Source organism: Puma concolor, chromosome A2 (genome assembly GCF_028749965.1).
Source record: "Puma concolor isolate L17-30 chromosome A2, mPumCon1.1.hap2, whole genome shotgun sequence".
Classification (NCBI taxonomy): Eukaryota; Metazoa; Chordata; class Mammalia; order Carnivora; family Felidae; genus Puma; species Puma concolor.
This window is the reverse complement of record NC_141668.1, coordinates 72,164,851-72,184,556: the sequence shown is the minus strand read 5'-3', so window position 1 is coordinate 72,184,556 and position 19,706 is coordinate 72,164,851. Positions and strand designations below refer to the sequence as shown.

Genomic DNA, 19,706 nt, shown 5'->3' with positions numbered 1-19,706 from the left:
CTGATTAAAATATTTATTATGTTTATTCTGGAAAGTGGAATTTTGAGTGATGCCATTTTTGCTTTTAGATTGTGTGTTGCAAATTTTCTACAATAAACATATATATAATTAAAAAGGGACATTAAAAATAAGTGTATTTCTTTCATTTTCCTTCAGTTTGCTAGAAGAATGTTATACCATGCCTGTGGCTACATAGAGAACTGATCACATTTTTGAGCAGTATATTTAAGGTATGGAAAAATCTAAAAGCATGAACAGTCTTATCTGTACCAGTTGCATAGAGATTTTGGGGTATACTATGAAGTTTAAAATTTCATGCATTATTTCTTTTCTACTTTTTCCTGCCAACTGCTGTCCTTCAAAACAACATATTATTGAGATGACTCATGAGAATCAGCGTGAAATAGAACGTGTTATCGCTGGAAGTTTCTTCCTCCAGAGACTGGTTAGAACTGCTTCAGAGCATTGTATTAAGGAAGAACAAAGTTTTAAAAACTGAGATTGGAAATTAGTCTTGTCAGCACACCTAAAAAGCACTATAATTTTGTTAGGAATGTGCAACAAAAGAATCAATGTTAACTATTCATTTAACAATAACATTTATTATGCAGAAGAACTAATACATTACCAACCTTATAACATGAGATTTCTTCTAAGGTCTACTGTGGCAAATACAAAGCTTTGTAGATTTCATTATAATTTGGCTAACAACCCATATCTCTCAAATTTTCCCATAAATTATATGAAATTATGTGCACAAAGATTATTTTATTTAAATATTATAACATTAACCTTTCACTTTATTTAATATTCGGGCCTCATCCTATAAAAAGCTCTGAGGAGTAAGAGACAGAAGATGACCCTAAATGTGAAAGTGACATTGGGAGGCATTTTCAAAACCTCAGAAAAGTAAAGAGTACAAAGTATTAACATTTTTATTTGCTATGAAAAAAATAGGCAAAATTTGAAAGTGAGGTGAAAAGTTGGGTACAATGTCCCTTCAGTGTCATACTGAGGTGACAACCACCAAAGCATTATCTAGCGAAAAGCTTCTCATATCTCAGTGTCTGTCAAAATCGTCCAAAGGGCTTTGTAAAAATACTTTAATACAGATAAATGAATCAATTTCGCCTGAATTTTGGTGCTTTTCTGGACTTTATTACATAATTTTAATCAAGCACTGTACACACACCATCTTTTAAATTGAAAGTTAGAGGGGCATCCGGGTGGCTTAGTCGGTTAAGTGTCCAACCGACTCTTGGTTTGGGGTCAGATGGTGATCTCATGGTTCGTGATCTCACGGTTTGTGAGCTTGCCCCATGGGCGAGAGCCTGCTTGGGATTTCTCTCTCTCTCTCAAAAAGTAAATAAATAAACATAAAAATTTTTAAATTGAAAATTACATATTTTGTGAAACATAAAACTACTTCAAAATTTCTTGTGTTATTTTAACAGATTTCCTTTTGTTGCCTCAGATTTATGTGCTTTTACATTTTCTTAAAGCTGTATCAAAAAGTTGTGTTAGGGGTGGCTGGCTGGCTCAGTCGGTGGAGTATGTGACTCTTGATTTCAGGGTTGTGAACCTCTGTAGAAATTTCTTAAAAGTAAAATCTTTTTTTATTTTATTTTGTTTTTTTAATTTACATCCAAGTTAGTTAGCATATGGTGCAACAATGACTTCAGGAATAGATTCCTTAATCCCCCTTACCCATTTAGCCCATCCCACCTCCCACAATCCCTCCAGTAGCCCTCTGTTTGTTCTCCATATTTAAGAGTCTCATGTTTTGTCCCCCTCCCTGTTTTTGTATTATTTTTGCTTCCCTTCCCTTATGTTCATCTATTCTGTATCTTAAAGTCCTCATATGAGTGAAGTCATATGATATTTGTCTTTCTCTGACTAATTTCACTTAATATAATACCCTCTAGTTCCATCCATGTAGTTGGAAGTGACAAGATTTCATTCTTTTTGATTGCTGAGTAATACTCCACTGTATATATATATATATATATATATATATATATACCACATCTTCTTTATCCATTCACCCATCAGTGGACATTGGGGCACTTTCCATACTTTGGCTATTGTTGATAGTGCTGCTATAAACATTGGGGTGCATGTGTCCCTTCAAAACAGCATACTTATATCTCTTGAATAAATACCTAGTAGTGAAATTTCTGGGTCATAGGGTAGTTCTATTTTTAATTTTCTGAGGAACTTCCATACTTTTTTCCAGAGTGGCTGCACCAGCTTCCATTTCCACCAGCAATGCAAAAAAGATGCTCTTTCTCCACATCCTCACCAACATCTATTGTTGCCTGAGTTGTTCATGTTAGCCATTCTGACAGATGTGAGATGGTATCTCATTGGGGTTTTCATTTGTATTTCCCTGATGACGAGTGATGTTGAACATTTTTTCAGGTGTCAGTTGGCCATCTGGATGCCTTCTTTAGAGAAGTGTCTGTTCATGTCTTTTGCCCATTTCTTCACTGGATTCTTTGTTTTTTGGGTGTTGAGTTTGGTAAGTTCTTTATAGATTTTGGATACTAACCCTTTATCTGATATGTCGTTTGCAAATATCTTCTCCCATTCTGTCGGTTGCCTTTTATTTGCCGATTGTTTCCTTTTTATTTTGATGAGGTCCCAGTTGTTCATTTTTGCTATAGTTTCCCTTGGCTCCAGAGACATGTTGAGTAAGAAGTTGCTGTGGGCAAGATCAAAGAGGTTTTTGCCTGCTTTCTCCTCCAGGATTTTGATGGCTTCCTGTCTTACATTTAGGTCTTTCATCCATTTTGAGTTTATTTTTGTGTATGGTGTAAAAAAGTGGTCCAGGTTCATTCTTCTGCATGTTGCTGTCCAGTTTTCCCAACACCACTTGCTGAAGAGACTGCCTCTATTCTATTGGATATTTTTCCTGCTTTGTCAAAGATTAGTTGGCCATAAGTGTGTGGGTCAATCTCTAGGTTCTCTATTCTGTTCTACTGATTTGAGTGTCTGTTCTTGTGCCAGTACCATACTGTCTTGATGATGACAGCTTTGTAGTATAGCTGAAAGTCTGGGATTGTGATGCCTCCTGCTTTGGTTTTCGTTTTCAAGATCGCTTTGGCTCTTCGGGGTCTTTTCTGGTTCCATACAAATTTTAGGATTCTTTGTTCTAGCTCTGTGAAGAATGCTGGTGTTACTTTGATAGGGATTGCATTGAATATGTAGATTGCTTTGGGTAGTGTCAACATTTTAACAATATTTCTTCTTCCTATCCAGGAGCATGGAATCTTTTTCCAATTTTTTTGTATCTTCTTCAATTTCTTTCAAAGCTTTCTATAGTGTTCAGTGTATAGATTTTCACCCCTTTGGTTAGATTTATTCCTAGGTATTTTATGGTTTTTGGTGCAACTGTAGATAGGATCTATTCCTTGATTTCTCTCTCTGTTGCTTCATTGTTGGTGTCTAGGAATGCAACCGATTTCTGTGCATTGATTTTATATCCTGCAACTTTGCTGAATTCATGAATCAATTCTAGCAGTTTTTTGGTGGCAATTTTTGGGTTTTCCATATAGAGTATCATATGATCTGGGAAGAATGAAACTTTGACCTCCTCCTGGCCGATTTGGATGCCTTTTATTTCTTTGTGTTGTCTGATTGCAGAGGCTAAGACTTCCAATACTATGTTGAATAACACTGGCAATAGTGGACATCCCTGTCTTGTTCCTGACTTTAGGGAGAAAGCTCTCAGTTTTTCCCCATTGAGGATGGTATTAGTATTTTGTCTTTCATATATGGTTTTTATGATCTTGAGGTATGCTCCTTCTATCCCTACTTTCTTGAGGGTTTTTATCAAGAAAGGATGCTGTATTTTGTCAAATACTTTCTCTGCATCTATTGAGAGGATCATGTGGTTCTTGTCCATTCTTTTATTGATGGGAAGAATCACATTGATTGTTTTGCAGATATTGAACCAGCCCTGCATTCCAAGTAAATCCCGCTTGGTCATGGTGAATAATTTTTTAATGCATTGTTGGATCCAGTTGGCTAATATCTTGTTGAGGATTTTTGCATCCATGTTCGTCAGGGAAATTGGTCTGTAGTTCTCCTTTTTAGTGGGGTCTTTTTCTGGTTTTGGAATGAAGGTAATGCTGGCTTCATAGAAAGAGTTTGGAAGTTTTCCTTCTATTTCTATTTTTTGGAACAGCTTCAAGAGAGTAGGTGTTAACTCTTCCTTAAATGTTTGGTAGAATTCCCCTGGAAAGCATCTGGCCCAGGACTCTTGTTTTGGGGAGATTTTTGATTACTAATTCAATTTCTTTATTGGTTATGGGTGTTCAAGTTTTCTGTTTTTTCCTATTTCAGTTTTGGTCATATATGTGTCTAGGAATTTGTCCATTTCTTCCAGATTGCCCATTTTATTGGCATAGAATTGTTCATAATATTCTCTTATTATTGTTTTTATTTCTGTTGTGTTGGTTGAGATCTCTCCTCCTTCATTCTTGATTTTATTTATTTGGGTCCTTTCCTTTTTCTTTTTGATCAAACTGGCTAGTGGTTTATTAATTTTGTTAATTCTTTCAAAGAACCAGCTTCTGGTTTCATTTGTCTGTTCTACTGTTTTTGGTTTCTATAGCATTAATTTCTGCTCTAATCTTTATTATTTCCTGTCTTCTGCTGGTTTTGGGTTTTATTTGCTGTTCTTTTTCCAGCTCCTTAAGACGTAAGGTTAAGTTGTGAATCTGAGATCTTTCTTCCTTCTTCAGGAAGGCCTGGATTGCTATATACTCTCCTCTTATGACCGCCTTTGCTGCATCCCAGAGGTTTTGGGTTGTGATGTTATCATTTTCATTGACTTCCATATACTTTTTAATTTCCTCTTTAACTGCTTGGTTAGCCCATTCATTCTTTAGTAGGATGTTCTTCAGTCTCCAAGTATTTGTTACCTTTCCAAATTTTTTCTTGCGATTGATTTCAAGTTTCATAGCGTTTTGCTCTGAAAATATGCATGGTATGATCTCGATCTTTTTGTACTTACTTAGGGCTGATTTGTGTCCTAGTATATGGTCTATTCTGGATAATGTTCCATGTGCACTGGAGAAGAATGTGTATTCTGGTGCTTTAGGATGAAATGTTCTGAATATATCTGTTAAGTCCATCTGGTCCAGTGTGTCCTTCAAAGCCATTGTTTCTGATTGACTTTTTTTGATTAGATGATCTGTCAGTTGTTGTAATTGAAGTGTTAAAGTCTCTTACTATTGTGGTATTACTATTGATACGTTTCTTTATGTTTGTGATTAATTGATTTAAATGTTTAGGTACTGATTTAAACATTTAGCACATAAATGTTTACAATTGTTAGGTCTTCTTGGTGGATAGACCCCTTAAGTATGATATAATCCCTTCCTGCATCTCTTGTTACAGTCTTTATTTTAAAGTCTAGATTGTCTGATATAAGTATGGCTACTCCGGCTTTCTTGTGTTGACCATTAGCATGATAGATGGTTTTCTGTCCCCTTACTTTCAATCTGAAGGTGTCTTTAGGTCTAAAGTGGATCTCTTGTAAACAGCATATAGATGGATCTTGTTTTCTTATCCATTCTGTTACCCTATGTCTTTTGATTGGAGCAATGAGTCCATTGGCATTTAGAATGAGTACTGAAAGATATGAATTTATTGCCATTATGTTGCTTGTAGAGTTGGAATTTCTTGTGGTATCCTCTGGTCCTTTGTGGTCTTTGTTGCCTTTGGTCTTTGTTTGTTTATTTTTTATTTTTTTATCTTTTCCCCCCACAGAGAGTCCCCTTAAAATTTCTTGCAGGGCTGGTTTAGTGGTCAAAAACTCCTTTAATTTTTGTTTGTTGGAAAAATTTCTATCTCTCCTTTTATTTTGAATGACAGCCTTGCTGGATAAAGAATTCTTGGCTGCATATTTTTCCCATTCAGCACATTGTATATTTCCTGCCACTCCTTTCTGGCCTGCCAAGTTTCTGTGGATAGGTTTGCTGAAAACCTGATCTGCCTTCCTTTGTAGGTTAAGGAATTTTTTCCCCCTTGCTGCTTTCATGATTCTCTCCTTGCCTGAGTATTTTGTGAATTTGACTATGATATGCCTTGTTGTTGGTCAATTTTTGTGTAATCTAATGGGAGTCCTCTGTGTTTCCTGGGATTTTGATGTCTGTGTCTTTCCCCAGGTTAGGAAAGTTTTCCGCTATGATATGGTACATAACCCTTCCACCCATATTTCTCTCTCTTCCTCTTCTGGGACCCCTATGATTCTGATGTTCTTCCTTTTCAATGAGTCACTGATTTCTCTAATTCTTAAATGGTGCTCTTTTGCCTTAACCTCTCTCTTTTTTACTGCTTCATTATTCTGCATAACTTTGTCCTCTATATTACTGATTCTCTGTTCTGCCTCATCTATCCTTACTGCCGCATCCATTCAAGATTGCAGCTCAGTTATAGCATTTTTTATTTCATCCTGACTAGCTTTACTTCTTTTATCTCCACAGAAAGGAATACTAATCTATTTTCAACTCCAGCTAGTATTCTTATTATCAGGATTCTAAATTCTGGTTCAGACATCTTGCTTGTATTTGTGTTGGTTAAGTCCCTGGCAGTTGTTTCTTCCTCCTCTTTCTTTTGGGTGAATTCCTTTGTTTCATCATTTTGAAGGCAGAAAAGGAATTAATGAGGTAAAAAATTAAAATTAAAAAAATTAAAACTAAAAAGACATTAAAATTAAAAATTAAAAACAAATACACACACACAAAATCGCATAAGTGATGCTAGATCCTAGGTGTGTTTTGGTCTGAGTGTTGAAAGGGGCTTGATGGATTAGAGAAAAAAGGGGAAAGAAAAAAAGAAAACAAAAAAAGGAAATCGTTTGAAAATTTGAAAAAATGAATACACTGAAGTAGACTAAAATGAAATGATGGAAGTATAATAGAATTTTTTAAAAAGTACACAAAAGTAAAAAGTATAGTAGAAAAAATTAAAGAGAAATATTTTTTATAAAAATTGAAGATAAAAATGAAGTTTTTCTCTTTCTGTATTCAAGAAAAAGAAACAAAAAAGAGAAGAAAGAAAAAAGAAAGAAAGAAAATTGACTAGATGGACCAGCGAACAAATTGAAATATGACTGAAATTACTTCGTTTTCCCCTAGAAGTAAAACTATGAAGCGCTTTATAGTCCATAAACTAAGCAAGCAGAGAGACTGTGTTCCTGAAGAGGGAGGTTGGCCCAGTTGGGTGGGACTTAGTGTAACGGCTCTGTTCTCCACTAGATGGAGCTGCTTAGCTTACTGGGGTGGATTGTTGTGGCGCATGTAGGTGCGAATGTACAGGTGGCGGAGCGGTGAAAATGGCATCATCCATCTACTCAGTCTCTATTATCAGAACTCTGGTCTCCCCAATCAGCAATCGCACACCTGGTCTTTGTCTTTGGACTCTGTCCACTCCCTGCTTTCACACAGTTCGTGACCAAGCCCCAGGCAGCACCTCCCTCCTGAGTTTTGTCTTCAATGCGGCTGTTTTCCTGACCCCTTACTTCTAAGGGACTACAGCTTTGACCTGTTCTTCCCCTCTGTGGAAGATCTCACTGAGCAATGGCTGGGTGCCGGCTGCACCCAGGAACATTTGCAGGTCCATGCTGCTGCCAACACCCAGAGAATGCGGCTGGGTGCCAGCCCGCCCCAGAAAAAGTTCACAAGATAGTGTAGCCACAGCATTTCAGGGATTATGGAAAATCACAACACACATCTGGCACCAGGCTTCACCTTCAACGACTTTGTTCCAGCACCAGCAAAGTGGTTGTTCTCCCATGTCCACTGGGGCCTTGTCTTTGGGGGACCCACACAGCCTCTACCAGGCGTCCTTGCAGCAGGGAAACCGCCTCTCTCCTGTGAGGCCTGAAGAAACCCAGACTCCACTCTGCTCCCGGGGATTCGCCCCTCCCAGCAGAGCACCACCAGGTATTGAGCTGCAGAGTTTCAGACTCTCCACTCCCACTGTTTGTAGTCTTAATGGAATTTAAACCCTCTCGTTTCTCCTTTCTTCCGTTTTAGTTCAGTCCCTGGGGCTGTTTCCACTTTTCCACTTTCTCTCCAGCTGCTTTTGGTGGGGGGTGGGGAGTGCTTTTCCCATATTCTCTCCTCTTTCCCCCACCCCCCCTTCACGCAAAAGCAGCTCCCTGCCCTCCGTAGTTACTCTCTCCCCCAGTTTACCTCTCCACGCCATGTGCCTGCTGAATTCTGTAGTTCAGGTTGTGCAGATTGTGTTAATCCTCAGATGAATTTTTTTAGGTGCACAGAATGGTTTAGTGTTGGTCTGGCTGTATTTCATGGATTCGAGACACACAAAAAACTTCCATGCTGTTCTACCATCTTGGCTTCTCCCCCAAAAGTAAAATCTTAAAAAAAAAAAAAAAGTTGTGTTATGGTTACTATTAATCAGAAATTATTTTCTCTTCATTTTCATGTAAATAATTTATTGAAAAGAATCCTTTTATGTTAACATGTAGAAAAATATATAACTTTGTGTATGTTCTTCATAAAAATTTGGTGGCATCAATATTAATGTAAAAAAGTACATATTTAGCAAAGAGAAATAATACCAGAACATAGAAACCAGAAGTTTATGTATACCTTCAGGAATTAAGTAAATAACTGGGGGATTTATAGTTTCAAATTCAACTCCCAAATTATCACCAATTTCTTGTGAGTATTGCAAAATCACAAAGCTTTTAAATTCTTGTGTATCATTACTTGCCAAGTATTGTAATATTTGTAGGCTCACAATATTATAATTTAGTGAAATTATAGGCAACGTTTATAAATTGGAAAAAAAGTAGTATCAAAAATACAAGTCTTCAAAACCACCATGAGATATTATTTCACTCTTACTAAGTTGGCTACTCTAAGAAACTCCAGAAAATAACAAGTGTTGGCAAGAATGTTGGAACCTCTGTACACCATTTGTGGAAATGCAAAATGTTGCATTTGCTATAGAAAACAGTATGGAGGTGCCTCAAAATATTAAAAATAGAGTTAACATGATCCAGCAATCCCACTTTGGGGCAGGTATCTAAAGAATTGAAAGACGATCTTGAAGAGCTATTTGTCCACCCATGTTCATAGTAGTGTTATTCATAATAGCAAGGAGGTGGTATATGCCTAACAATGGAATATGATTCAGCCCTAACAAGGAAGGAAATCGTGTCACAAGCTACAACGTGGGTGAAACTTGAAGACATTGTGCTAAGTGAAATTAGCCAGTCATAAAAAGACAAACACTGTATGATTCCACTTATAGAAAGTATCTAAAGTAGTCAAATTCATAGAACAGTAGAATAGTGGTTGCCAAGGGGTGTGAGCAGGGAGAAATGGGGAGTTTTTGTGTAATGGGTATAGAATTTGTTCTGCAGCATAAAAAAGTTCTGAAGATGCATTGCACCACAACGTGAATATACTTAACCCTACTGCACTGTATTCTTCCAAAAGGTTAAGATAATAAATTGTATGTGTTTTTTATTACAATTAAGAATAAGAAATACATAAATCTTTCTGGATAGGCCTAATTTTATGGCTTTATAAGAAGGCAGCTATAGGAGTGTAATTTAAGGCTCACCGGAGGATTCTTTTCTCTCTAACCTGCGTTTCTGTCTTAGATGCCAACCTTAGAGCATCATTCCTTGTGGTTTTGAACATATTTCCTATTGTGAGTAAATATCTCAAATAATTACCTACAATTAAACATTTACTTTTTAAAGAACATTTATCCAGATTGTAAAGAGTAAGCTTTGATACAATAAGGGAGGAAGACAGCATACAATACAATAAAAAAAGATACAATAAAAAAAGAGCAAGACAGCATAGGGTCCTTGGTGGCAAGAGAGTTGGAGCTGGTGAAGTCTGATTATTTACTAAAAAATTATATTTAACTTTACCTCAGACCTGCAGAAACATTTTCCTTTCCTATTTCCTGTTGCCCTGGGGAAAGTTGCTGTTACCATAGAAAAAGGGATTTTATGTGCATAACCTATGCATTCCTTTCTGGGGGCCAGCAGAAAAACATTGTGAGGGACTCACTTTCACAGCCCATTAGCATGCTCTCTTAAGCAGTATTTTTTTTCCTGTTTTTGAAGTTAAATCCCTATTGATTGTTTCTTCTCATTTCCACATCTTCTTTTAGTTTGACAGAGGAGAATTATGTTATGATCCTTACAAAAGGACCAGAAGTGCCGATCTATTTTAAGGTCCATTCAAACACAGACCACACACCTCTCCTCTTGGTGCTGTGGAAGTTTCTGGAAGAAACTCCATTCTTAATTTTGTGATTCTTACACATGTACCAAAAAAAAAGGAGTTACAATGGAAAGTGGGGGAGTAAGTAAGTTGGTAACTTTAACAGAAGTGCTCACTTGCTATTGCTAAAGCTGGAATAACAAGTGTGCATTTACCAGGGGAATACAGAACTTTCTATCATAAAGTTGGCTACTTTTCTTTGCCAGGTGCTCCATACCTCTTCAAGTGTATTCCCAATACAGGAGCAATATTTTCTGTATTAACGATATAGAGAAATGTTCGTTATTGACATAGCAGTATGGCGGTTAGTAAAAAAAAAAAATTAAAATAATTAAGACAATTTATATTACTTTCTGTGTCTATATTTCTCCCTTCTCTTCTGTCTGAGGCTTCAAAAGGGCATCCTTGAGGGTTTTGTGGGTCTTGGTTTCCTTTACTTTTAAACATTGAAGTGATTCATTATATAAAATTTGGATAACAAATTAAAATGTAAACGTAAAAAAAAGGCAATGAACTCCTTATCCTGACTCAATTTTAGCTAATAATTTGATGCGTGTTCTTCCAGGATTTTTTCCCTAAGCATTTTTTTAAACATAGCTGCAATTATTGAAGGCTTTACTTGACATTATAAAAGGTAATTGGGGAGTCCTTGTTTAAGTGGCTGGGGCACATGTGTAACACTGCTTTGCTCAGTATTTATTTTCCTTTACTTTCTAGCAGTAGGATTTATCCAAGCCACCCGTCATTCAGCCTTTCCTACTAATATGTCTTACTTTTGCTTTAGAATGCTTATTTTACCTAGTTGACATGTACGGTTTATGTAATTTGGGAATTTGTAACCTGATTAAAAACAACTTATTTGATTGATGAATACTTGCTATGGGGAAAGATACCACGCAATAGTTTTGGGGCCACAGTAGTAGAGTTTGGATTTATCTGCAAAATACTCACTGCTGACAGGTGAGTGCCATGGGACTTTAGATGCCCGGAGGACATTAGTGATGGTGGGATTGAGACTTTGTGGCTGCAGTCATGAAGTGATTGTTCCTTCCCTCTCTCATGATAATGCTCTTGCCTGCACCTCATGGGGTTGGCTCTGAAGGTGATAGGGCTGAGGAGGTGTGCGAATGGAAATTTCAGGGAATTGGAAAATGCTGTAATCAGAGAAAGGATTTTGAACTCATTTAAATTTCCATCAAAATATACTCTTTATAAAAAGCCTGGTGATATTAATAGCCTTTCTCTCAGGATACTAATAGATAGATAGCATTTACTGAGTGGTTACCATATGTCAGGTACCTGACATTTATTATCTAATGAAATCTTCTCAACAGTCCTGTAAATTAAATCTTGTTACTGTTCTCATTTAAGCAATGAAGAAACTGAGTTATAGAGAAAATACATAACTTGCCCAAAGTCAGTAGCTAGTTAGTAATGAAGTCAGAACGTGAACTTTGGCAATCTAACCAGAGTCCATTTTCTTAACAGTGTTTTACTGTGATCCCTCTGATAGATTTAGATAAATAAACCTTCTCAAGAATATGAGCCTTGTTACTAATTTTTCCTGAAAAAGTAACACCAATTGCCAAATGCCAAATATAGAGAGCACTTGTCAGTATTTATTTTTAAGTCTCTGAAAAAGGTATATTCTTAAAAAATTTTTTTAATTAAAATCATTACGTTTTGTCTTTTGAAATAGATGTCTTCAATGGAAACTTAAACAATTGTTTGGGGCACCTGGGTGGCTCAGTCATTTGGGTGTCTGATTCTTGATTTCAGTTCAGGTAACGATCCCAGGGTCATAAGATCAAGCCCCATGTCAGGTTCCTTGCTGAGCATGAAGCCTGCTTGGGATTCTCTCTCTCTCTTTCTCTCTCTCTCCCCCCACCCCAACTCCTCTCCACCTTTCACACGGTCTCTCTCTAAAAAAAACAAAACACACAAAAAAACAGTTGCCTAAGCACACCATTATTGGTATCTGATTCTATACGTTCTCTGTACTTTTCATTGTCTTTGAGCTTCTTTACCATTTTTATAAGTTGTAGATAACTAATAGCTAGTACAAATGATTGCTGTCCAAAATCATGCATATGAATTTCATCTGGAATAAATGCAACTGATTTCTCTCTACCTCCTGGGTAGAGAATAAAACTGGAATGAGCCAGTTTTGCAACTATTTGCGAATTAATTTTAGCATACTTAATCTTAATATATGTGTGATCTGTAAATCTCATTTGAATCAATTGTAACATCTATGACTTCCTCATTAGTTAATGAATGAAATAAGATCTTGGGCAGGTGTCCAATTTACTTTTGTATGAGAGTCATGATTATATCCTCTTTTAAAATCTCAAACTTTCTGTGGCACCTGGGTGGCTCAGTCAGTTAAGCATCCAACTACAGCTCAGGTCATGATCTCCTTGTGAGTTCGAGCCCAAATCAGGCTCTGTGCTGACAGCTCAGAGCCTGGAGCCTGCTTCAGATTCTGTGTCTCATTCTCTCTCTGCCCCTCTGCCACTCATGCTCAGTCTCTCTCTGTCTCTCAAAAATAAATAAATGTTAAAAAAATTTTAAAAATAAAATCTCAAACTTCCTTTTCTTATTTTATTCCAATCAGTCTCCATATTCTATACATTTTACCTCAAATGTATTTTAAGCCTCTCTTTCTGTTCCTTTTGCCTGATCTAGACCCTCATCTCATCAGTGCACTCTAGCAGCAGTATAAGTGATATATAAATGTTTGCTGGATAAATGCATGAACACCCAGGTTTGGGATTAGTATCGTAGTATTATTGTGGATGATAAGAACAGCTGGAGTGGAAATAGCAAGAGATACCAACACTCTAGAAAGGCTGTTTTTTCAAAAATGTTTCTGAAGTATGGTTTTGTTGATACTTTTTTCTGATAAGGCATTTTAGTGCAATATGCACAATAATATAATTGTTCTTGCACTCAAAATTCAACCAGCTTTCTGGTGGCTTGATGCCTGGTTCTATTTCTTCTTCCATCTCTTCCATTTCTTTGAGCATGGCTAGGTAACACCAAATAGTTGTTCATCACCTAGAGCTTATACCATTGGGATATTCAAATTAACAATAATCCATTCAGTTGTTTCTTATATCTTAGGCTCAATAATAAGTTGGGTTTGACTGGTGGTAGTAGGAGATGGAGAAGGGGGCATCTTCAACATGCAAAATATCCTTCATTATTCAGAGTATAAAATAGGTGATGGGAATGAAGGAGTGCACTTATCATGATGAGCACCAGATGTTTATGGAACTGTTGAAACATCGTATGAGACACATGAAACGAATATTACACTGCATATTAACTAACTGGAATTTATTTTTTTATAATTTTTTTAATGTTTATTTTTGAGAGAGAGAGAGAGGGACAGGGTGTGAGCGGGGGAAGGGCAGAGAGAGAGACACGCACAGAAGCCGAAGCAGGCTCCAGGCTCTGAGAGTCAGTACAGAGCCCAACGTGGGGCCTGAACCCATGAACCACGAGATCACGACCTGAGCCAAAGTCGTACACTTAACCGACTGAGCCACTCAGGCGCCCTGAGAAGTATTGTTTAGAGGAAGAGGAGCTTAAGGAATTTTTTAAAGCTTTTATGCAAATTCCAGTTACTTAGTGGCACCTGGGTGGCTCAGTCCATTAAGCCTCAGACTTTAGCTCAGGTCATGATCTCACAGTTCATAAGTTGAGCCCCAAGTTAAGCTGTACAGATAGCTTGGGCCTGAAGCCTGCTTTGGATTCTGTGTCTCCCTCTTTCTCTGCCCCTTCCCTGCTCATGCTCTGTATCTCTCTGTCTCTCTCTCTCTCTCAAAAGTATTAAGCATTAAAAAAAAATTAAAAAAATGTTTTTTCCATTGATGAGGCAAAAATGGTGTTTTCAGGCTATTTCTGAAAGTCTTTCCACAAATAAAGTAACTACTTTGGGGTATAGTAATTATGTCACAATTCATGGGTTACAAATTGTGCTTTTGAAGTCTTTCTCTTGAAGAACTATTTAATAATATGGCTTCTGGATCTGGTAAAGAATACTTTTTGTATTATAACTACCAAAGAAGCAGAACTGCCTGCTAATTGGACTATGATAAGATTGATATATTACAGTAATGAACAATAACAAAATTGAGGAGAGTAAACTTCTCCATTGCACTATAATACATAACTCTTTCAAAGAATTGTAACAAAACTTCTCTACAGTTAAGATCATATCATGGACAATGAAAGCATTAACAAATCTCTTGAGGCTGTCAATTTGTTTGGTGCAATGTACAGTCTCAGAAAATTTTATATGGATAATATTTTATCTGTACAAAATTATCCTTTCACTTGACAGTTCTTCCCAGGAATTTTTTATAATAGTGACAAGCTAATTCAGAAATATAAATTATATCAGGGCAACCTAAAATATTTCTGGCATCTCTGTTTTTATAAGGTAAATATATAAATCATTGTGATTTTCCAGGGGCTCCTTGAGAAATCTCAAAGATAATTTTAATTGTAATTTTAATTTTAATTTAAAAAGATATCTAGTGGTTGTTTGGGGAGCACATACACTAAAATTGGAATGATATAGAGAAGATTAGCATGGCTTCTGTGCAAGGAGGACATGTGAATTTTTAAAGCATTCAATATTTATTCAGCAAATGGTGCTGGGAAAAGTAAACATTCACATGCAAAGAATGAAGATGGACTCTAACATTATACTATCTACAAGAGATTGGCTTAAAGTGAACCCAAACTCTTAAAAGAAAATATATGAGAAAAGCTTCATGACATTGGATTTGGCAATGGCTTCTTGGATATGACTTCAAAAGCACAGACAACAAAAGAAAAAATAAATAAATTGGACTATATCAAAATTAAAAACTTTTGTACTTCAAAACACACTATCAACAGAAACCCATGAAATGGGAGAAAATATTTGCAAATCATATATCTCATTAGGGTTTAATACACAGAAATATATAAAGATTCCTACTATTCAACAAAAAAATAAACAACCAGATTTTAAAATGGGCCAAGAGAGGCGCCTGGGTGGCTCAGTTGGTTAGGCATCCAACTCTTGATCTCAGCTCATGTTTTAACCTCAGAGTTGTTGAGTTCAAGCCCCACATTAGATTCCACACTAGGTGTGAAGCCTATTTAAAATTTTTTTTAAATAAATAAATAAATAATTACAACGAAATTGAATTAATAATTCTCTAAAGAAAATATACATATGGCCAATAAGCACAAGAAAAAAATGTTCAAATCACTAATCAATAGAGAAAAATGAAAATTAAACCCACAATGAAATATCATCTCACAACCATTGGGACAACTGTTTTCAAAAAACACAAAGTAACAAGTGTTGTCAAGGATGTGGAGAAAATGGAACACTTGACATTCCTGGTATAAATATAAAATGGTGCAGCCACTATGAAGACTGCTATGGTGGCTCCTAAAAAAAAAAAAAAAATTAAACATAGAATTACCATATGATTCAGCAATTCTACTTCTCAGTATATACCCCAAAGATTTCAAAGCAACTTCTCGAAAAAGTATTTGTACACCCATGTTCATAGCAGCATTATCCACAATAGCTGAATAATGAAAGCAATCCATGAGTCCATTGCAGGATGAAGGGGATAAAAACAAAACATGGAATTTACATGTAGTGGAACGTTATCCAACATTAAAAAGCAAGAAAATTCTGGGGCACCTGGGTGGCTCAGTCAGTTGAGTATGTGAGTTCAGCTCAGGTCATGATCTCATGGTTCATGAGTTCAATCCCCATGTCAGGCTCTCTGCTGTCAGCTCAGAGCCCACTTTGGATCCTCTGTCTCCTTCTCTCTGCCCCTCCTCTGCTTGCACTCTCTCAAAAATAAATAAAACATTTTTTAAAAAGCAAGAAAATTCTGATACGTGCTACACATGGATGAAGCTTAAAGACATTTTAAGTGAAATAAACCAGTCACAATATGACAACTACTCAACGATTCCACTCACATGAGCTATTTAGAGTGGTGAAATTCATGGAGACAGAGAGCAGAATTGTGGTTGCCAGGAGCTGCAGGGGAGGGAGGAACAGGGAGATATTGTTTAATGGGTATGAGGTTTCAAGTGGGGAAGATGAAACAGTTCCGGATGGTGGTGATAGTTGCACAACGTGAAAGTACTTATTGTGCTTAATGCTACAGAACTGCCCACTTAAAAATGGTTATGATGGTGCCTTTTATGTTATACATATTTTACCACAATTTAGAAAATGAAAAAGACATCCTAAACATTTATTTTCCTGAATTTAGGATCTGATCTTGAGGAAACAAAATAAAGAATTGTAAGAAAAAATTTGGTCATGGGCTCCTGGGTGGCCCAGTAGTTAAGCATCTGACTTGGGCTCAGGTCATGATCTCATGGTCTGTGAATTTGAGTCCCACATGGGGTGAGCACGAGCCCTGCTTCAGGTGAACATGAGCCCCAGGTAAGCCCCGCTTCTCTCTCTCTCTCTCTCTCTCTCTGCCCCTTGCTCAATTTCACCCCCCCCTCAAAAAAAAAAAAAAAAAAAAAGAACAAAATGATTTGGTCATTTGTTTGAGACAGGAGCACAGTTACCTATGGACAATGACAAGTTATAGCTTAACTATACGTAAATAAAAGTTCCAACAATATACAATAAAAACAGAAGAAGGTAACAAACTTGTAAGGAACTGAATTTTAGCTGTTCTGAAAAGATGTACTTTTTTTGAAGTCATCAAGCATATAATAAAGTCAGCACAAATGACAGGAAATTATTCTGATGATACATGGAATTTCTGCTACATTTTCAGATTACACTGAAGATAAAGAACAATCTTTTATTATGTTTGTTAAAAGCAGACTAAATATTTCAAGATCAATTTATATTTTCATAGGGAGAAAATAAAATTCTAATATTACATTAATTTAGTCTTGGGCAGTAAAGAATATTAACATATCTTATTAAAAAACACATCAAAATTTTGCCAAAATCTTAATATGTTTTGTCTGTTTTCCTTCAGACTCAGATATAAAGTATGGCAAATAAAATTCATTTTCCTCAAACCTCCTATAACTTGCTATACACACTCAAGTTTTATCCTTTACAATGTTCTTTAATATTCTGGAACAAACTCAACGTTACAATAAATCTATTCTGTTTTTCCTCAAAAAACATGCTAGGCTACCTGTCCTGATTGTCAAGGGTTGTATTTCTTTCCTTTTTTTTTTTTTTTATTTTGTATGATTTCATTTTTTCTTAGTTTTTTGAGGTTTGTTATATGACCCATAGTATGGTCTATTAGGAGAATGATCCATGTTCATTTGAATGATTATTATATATCTTTCTTTATCCTGGGTAATATTTCCTTGGTTTGAGGTTTCCATTATATGGTATTCATATATCACACTAAGTTTGTGGGGGGTTTTATTGTCTACACAGTATATCTTTCAAGTCATTTTAACCTACCTATTGCAGGGAGGTAAGAAATTGCAAAAGAGCATGAGGAAATCTGGGGGTTGATGTAGTAATTCAACATGTTGCTTGGCAGTGATATCATGAGAGTTGCAGATCTATTAAAACTCATCAAATTGTATACTTGAATTGAATGCAGTATTTGGCACAAAAATTATACCTCAACAAAGTTGATTAAAGGCAGAATATACCAACAAAAAATATCTAGGAACTCTCCAAGTATTTGGAAATTACATGTCTAAATAAACCATGGGTCAAAGAAGAAATCACAATAAAAATCTAAAATATTTTGAGCTGAATAATAATGAAAAGACCTCATATTAAAATATTCAAGATGCAACTAGAGCAATGTTTAGAGGGGAATCTATAATTTTAAATGTTTATATTAGACATGCAGAAATATTGAACAACATTGACTTAAGTTTCTACCTCAGAAGCCTTAAAACAAGAATTAAATCCAAAGTAAGTCAAACAAAAGAAACAATAAAGAGGAGATCAGAAATCAATGAAATTGAAAATGACCAACAATAGAGAAAAGTAACAAAGCAAAAAGTTTGTTCTTTGAAAATATTCATACAATTGATAAATCCCTGGATAGGAGACATGCTGTTTTTTTCCTTCTGGGATATGAGCAAACTTATCAAAGAAAATTGGATATCTCAGTGTTCTAGATATTATATTTTACTCTGAATATTACCACAACAACTATGAGCATTAGTCTTTGTTAACAACTTTGGGTAAGATTTTGAAGGATGCAAAAGTGTTTACTGTGTAAGCAGTGAAGGTAAGTATATCCTCAGTATCCATGCAAAGACATGAAATGATGAACAAGCAGGTTATGTTCACAGTTTATGAAAAATTATCCAGAGCTGGGAAATAAAGCCAAGAAAGTACAGATATATTTTCAATGTCATATTGGATCACTATTAAATTTTTAAAAATAAATATTATGTAATTCTTTAAGAAAATTAAACTAGCACTTTTACTTGTATTTTATTGTTCTTTTTTCTGTTTGATTAGAGCCTAGACACCATGAAATTCATGTTATCTTATAGATTTCTGTGTGAAAGAAAAGTTAACTTCCTAAGTTGTGTTGCATTTTTTTTGTTTCTTACTGTGAAGAAACCAGTTTTATATCTAACCCAGCAATTTTATACTAGCATTACTTTACTCAAGTGCCAATAAATAGTTTTTCAAAATGTTTTTTGAATTAGGTTTAGCATTTTAATTATTAATGTTAGGAGACAATTCTCCGTGGGTCTCTCACATATCTGTGTGTCTTATGGGTAGAGGTACTAACTGCCTTTGTTCTGAATTATCATTCCAAAAATGTTTATACAGCAACAGCCTTGGATGATACATTTACTTGCTTCTAGGATGAAGTGCAGTTTTGCTTACAGCCTTGGAAGGTAGAGATAGACCCCCCCTCCTGGGCTGGGGGGTCAGTCATGCTTAGTGTGTATACCTAAGCTCAGAGTTCCTCTTCTAGAATGCAACCCACTACATGTGGAAGTGGCACCTGGCCATCTTCATATCACTATGTAGAAATTAGGGTTTGAAGAACCGGCACCAAATATGCTTATGCTCATGCTGCTTGCTGTGCCATAAGTAATAAATATCTTTTTGCTTCTGTCCCAGGCAACTTGTGTCTTCTTCCAGCATCCACGAATCCACTGCAAGTAACTTTTTTGCCTGCAAATAGTGTAAACTCTCAGATCCTTCACAGTACTTTTTTTTTTTTGAAAGAAAGAGAGAGAGAGAGAGTGTGTGTGCATGCACAAATGGGGAGGGGCAGAGAGAGAGAGAGAGAGGAGAAAGAATCACACGCAGGTTCCAGGCTGCCAGCACAGAGCCCCATACGGGGCTAGATCTCACAAACTGTGAGATCAGGACCTGAGCTAAAAATAAGAGTCAGACTCTTAACCAACTGA

At 36.1% G+C, this 19,706-nt stretch overlaps 1 non-coding gene across 1 annotated transcript; it reads left to right on the top strand.

Moving 5' to 3' along the window:
• The first annotated feature begins 14,833 nt into the window (after positions 1 to 14,833).
• Positions 14,834 to 14,940, top strand: LOC112867149 (U6 spliceosomal RNA). The gene has a single exon (XR_003224190.1). It is a non-coding gene; the product is annotated as a U6 spliceosomal RNA (small nuclear RNA).
• Positions 14,941 to 19,706: the final 4,766 nt, after the last annotated feature.